The 5,214-nt window shown below is 36.3% G+C and overlaps 1 pseudogene across 1 annotated transcript; it reads left to right on the top strand.

Annotated features, from left to right (window-relative positions):
* The first annotated feature begins 801 nt into the window (after positions 1-801).
* LOC308641986 (proteolipid protein 2-like) lies at positions 802-1,681 on the top strand (annotated as a pseudogene). Its single transcript has one exon. The product of its transcript is annotated as a proteolipid protein 2-like (transcript).
* Positions 1,682-5,214: the final 3,533 nt, after the last annotated feature.

Here is a 5,214-nt window from a genome sequence, read left to right as displayed (position 1 = left end):
TATTGAACCAATGCAGTTATGGTTTAAAAATAACATAAAGCATTCATAAAGATTAATTATAACAAACTTCATAAGCTTCTAATACTTTCCCAGAAATTATATATTTTGAGGTCTTTACAGACATTTAGATTCATCTCATCTGCAGACTTCATCAAAGATCACAGCATGTAATTTATATATGTGTATGTGTGATCAAAGGTGATTGCAATAACTCTTATAGATATGTACGTGGAAAAGTGTAGAATACATCTATTCCTCCCATGCTCCCCCACCCTACCACACTATGAGTGATCCTCCTTATATCAGAGAAAAAATTCGGCATTAGTTTTTTGGGGATTGGCTAATTTCACTTAACATTATCTTCTCCAATGCCATCCATTTACCTGCAAATGCCATGATTTTATTCTCTTTTATTGCTGAGTAAAATTCCATTGTGTATATATGCCACATTATAGATGAATTCTAGATAGGACAGAGGGGTGGGAGGGAAATGGAGGGGGCAGGGAATTAGCAAGGGTGGTGGAATGTGATGGATATCATTATCCAAAGTACATGTATGAAGACACAAATTGATGTAAATATATTTTATATACAACCAGAGATATAAAAAACTGTGTTGTATACATGTAATAAGAATTGTACCCCCTCCGGCCCCGCCCGCTTGGGCTCAGCGCGGTGATTCACTCCCTCCTTCGCCCCGGGGGGCCCCCTTCCCGGCCAGACGGCGGGCAAGACGGCTGGGTGTGCAGCGTCCTCGAATCCGCGAGCCAGCGAGCCAGCAGATCCTCTGTACCCGCAGGAACTCCAACCCACGCCATGGCGGATTCCGAGCGTCTCTCGGCCCCGGCTGCTGGGCCGCCTGCACCAGCTACTCGCTCACCCGCAAGGGAATCCTCCTGTTCGCCGAGATTGTATTGTGCCTGGTGATTCTGATTTGCTTCAGTGCCTCCACATCAGCGTACTCCTCTCTGTCTGTGATTGAGATGATCCTTGCTGCTGTCTTCTTTGTCATCTACATGTGTGGCCTGCACGCCAAGATACCATTCATCAACTGGCCCTGGAGTGATTTCTTCCGAACTCTCATAGCATCGATCCTCTACCTGATCACCTCCATTTTAGTCCTTGTTGACAACAGAAGCCAATCCAGAATCGCTGCAGGGGTACTGGGACTGATAGCTGTGTGCCTCTTTGGCTATGATGCCTACTTTACCTTCCCTCTTCGGCAACAAAGACATACAGCAGCCCCCACTGACCCCACAGATGGCCCGGTGTAGGAGAACTTCCCTCATTTCTCTCTGCAATTTGAAAATAACTTCTTTTGGAAAACACTTCTTCCCACTCCCACAACAATCCTCCCAGCCAACCAACTTCTAGCCCCCTGTTGAGGTAACAGTGCCTTTTCTGGGAGAATTTTGTCTTCCAGACTGCTACTCAATCATCCTGGGTATGGTCACCTTTATGGGTATGCGTAGGTCCCCCTCCCTTCTGCAGTATCCAGTTCTGCCTGGACCACACTCCCACCTAAACCACAAAGTGAGGGAAGTGGGTGCCTAGGATTTCAGAGTGTACACTCCACCTGGTGACCCACTCCAAATAACCTCCTCATTTTGGGGGATGGTTCTGTGGAGAGAGAAATAAATAATAAACATTGTTAAAATCTAAAAAAAAAAAAAAAAAAGAATTGTAATGCATTCTGCTGTCATTTATTTTTTTTAAAAAATCACTTTAAAAAAAACTCCATAGAGAAAAAAAGAAAGTGTAGACTCTTCAACAGTGATGATCCTTGTAGCTTTATTTACATGATTATATCACCTCTCTCCTCTTAATCTTAAATTATATTCAATACAATTATTTGGCCCTGGGAAAGAAATTTTGTGTTTTTTACTGGGTAACTATTCAGTATATATATATATATATATATATATATATATATATATATATATGTGCCTGAAAATTACATATGCTATTTGGATTCAACTTTATTTGCCTTTTAACGTTCTTCTATTCTCTTTCTTTAATTTTCTATATTTTATTAGTTGTTCAAAACATTACAAAGCTCTTGACATATCATATTTCATATATTTGATTCAATTGGGTTATGAACTCCCATTTTTACCCCATATACAGATTGCAGAATCACATTGGTTACACATCCATGTTTATATTCTCAATCTCTACTAAGGGAGCATAGTTTCTAATAGCAGTCTGATTTAGTCCACTGTATCCACCTTGGTTGTTACTACTATAATCCAGGCTCCCTTGTTTGAAATACCCTATCAATCTCCAAACTAATCCCCTTGTCTCAAGTTTCTTTGCCTTCAAAACCACTCTTCATGCAGCTTCTAAATTCAACTTTTTTCAACTTTGATGACAACTTATAATCTTCTATGTCAAAGTTCTCACAAGGTAACATGTTTTCTAGTGGATCAAATCCCAAAATCATCATTTAACAATTTAAGCCCCATAATCTAACAAAACACACCCCCTCAATAGCCACCAACATTGACTTTCAGTTCTAGCCATGTCAATATTATTTTTAATCACATTTCCACTTCCACAAAAGTAATGACACATTTTTATGATTTTTCTATTCATCTATGTTGCAAATGAATATCAGATTTAAATAAGAAAAACATATCTAAGACAAACTTTTTCATGAATCCATATCAAAAAATTATTTTGTCTTTTGATCATATAATAATAATAATAACAAATTAGTGATGTAGTTCTATTTATGGATTAAATATTTGTGCCCCCATTAAAGCTCATATGTTGAAATCTGAATGCCCAATGTAGTGACATTAGGAGATGGGGATTTGGGGAGGTAATTAGGTTGTGAGGGTGGATCCTTCATGATTGGGCTTCTATAAGAAGACATAGGATCTCCACCTGCCTCTGTTCTCCCATACGTAAATTTACAACAAAAATATTGCTATTTGTAAAATGAAAACAGGTCTCTATCAGATGCTGAATTGGCTAATGCCTTGATGTTGGACTCCCCAACTTCCAGAACTGTGAGAAACTATTTCTGTTGCTTAATCCACCCAACCTATAGTGTTGTGGTGTAATTATGACATGGTAGCCTGAACTGATTGAGACAGTGCTGTAAGGTTTCAGGCTCTAATATAGCAGCTTTAAAATTATATCTATAACCAGAATTCATTTTGATTGCTTGTGCCTTTGCCATACTGCTTGTTAAATAGAGTGAATTTCATCCTTGGGAGCAAGGACGGTGAGCGAAGGCTTTCATCTGTACTGAGTTAAGGGCAGGAATATTGAAAAGTATTTCAGGAAGAGGAAAGAACACCCCAAGGAATTCTGAGGCTTGCTCAAAATTCAGAAAATTTCAAGTAGGCCAGTTTTTGAGAAGTAGAAAGGAGATAAGGGATGGGTAAAAAGGATTAAAAGGCATACTGAGACTAGATCATTATGAAACTTGAAAATTATGAAAGCAACAGAATAAGGCAGGGAAGTGGCATGTTCAAATTAATTTGTTTTTTTCCAATAGCAGTATAAGAAGAAGATTTAAGAAGTTAGGTTTTCAAATGCATGTGTAATCCCAGAGGTTCTGGAAGCTAAGGCAAGAGGATGGCAAGTCAAAGCCAGCCTCAACAATTTAATGAAGCCCTGATAATATTAGTGAGATTCTGTGTCAAAATTAAAAAAAAAAATTAAATAAACAAATTTGGATGTTCTTCAGTGGTTAATCAACCCTAGTTCAATCCTTAGTACCAAAAAAAAGAAAAAAAAAGTAGAAATTTGGCTGTAGGGAGGGATACTTATATGAAGGAATTTTCTTATGATGCAGTCGCATTTCCTCGTTTCAAACTGTTTAACATATTGAACCTTAAGCCTATTTCCAGAGTGTGTATGTAAGCTACATCATTTGTTCTTTCTTCTCCAAAGAACATTCTGATGTCAGTCCACCAAGAGTTCCCATCTCTGTTCTCTGTCCATGTCAATTTCGAGCTTAATGCTTCCTAAGAACTTGCTACCAAATTTAAAATTCAAAGTCCTTCCTTTAGCTTATGTGGTCCAATATGATCTTTTCACTGACCATTTCCATGAATTAATCTCACATCATTTTTTGCTACCATTCACTATGGTCCAGATGCACTGGCTTGATTTTCTATTATTTTAATAGCTGAAGGACTTGGCAGTACTTGTTTTCTTCTGCCTAGAATATACCAACATCCTCTCCTTCTTGACCTCCAGCATTTCTAAAGCTGGATCCTTCTTGTTCTTCATATATCAACCTAAATATCACTTCCTCAAAGATGTTTGTTCTAACCAGTAAATCTCAAGTAGCTAAGACACCTTTAAAACACATGAAAAATTTCATGCACAATACAAACTATTTTCTGCTACTTTTCTTGCACTTTGTCGATTTCGTAGGGTATTTGTTTATTGAATGTGTTCCCTCAGTGTTAAAATATACATTATGAGAAGATAAGAACCTTGTCTATTTCATTTGATGTTGAATTTCCATATACAGGAGCATGTAGGTGCTCAAAAGTATTTGTTAAAATAATAGATTAATCAAGTGAACAATAACTACACTGAATCACCCAGAATTAGAACTGGAACTCTGTTTGTTGGATGTCAGAAAACACATGCTTAAAATAATCATTATTAAAATTAATTTTTGAGGATGGGGATGTGGCTCAGTGACAAAGTTCTTGACTAGAATGCACAAGACTCTGGTTTCAATCCCCATCACTGCAAAAAAAAAAAAAAGTGTTAATGAAATTAATTCTTTATGCAGGATTTTCCTATATATAAATATACAATGCAAATATATAATAAATTATGTAAATTAATACACATTTATACATTTATAAAAATTTACTACATATTAATATAAATCTACCTTATATTTATAAATATATATTTACACTTTTTAAAAATATATATGCACATATATTTACTGTGAAAATCAAGGGATAATACTACCATTCTTTGTCTGGTAAGCCCTTAAAGAGATGGATCCTTTGTAGTTTCACATATTGAGAGAATATTACAACAAATTTATTCAGCTACAAATAATTTATGAGCAAAAAATAAACACATCAATGTATAATTTCATGGACTTTTATTCACACTTAACAAACTTTCCTGAATGTACACAGGCTAGTCCTTATACCATTTTTATCACACAAATGCAATAATCTTAGTGGATATTATTCAGAGTCTAATTCTATTGACTCTTTATTA

This window comes from Spermophilus citellus (genome assembly GCF_964194105.1).
Source record: "Spermophilus citellus genome assembly, chromosome: 2".
In the NCBI taxonomy this organism is placed as follows: Eukaryota; Metazoa; Chordata; class Mammalia; order Rodentia; family Sciuridae; genus Spermophilus; species Spermophilus citellus.
The sequence above is the reverse complement of the archived record's forward strand: the minus strand, read 5'-3'. Positions and strand labels throughout refer to the sequence as shown.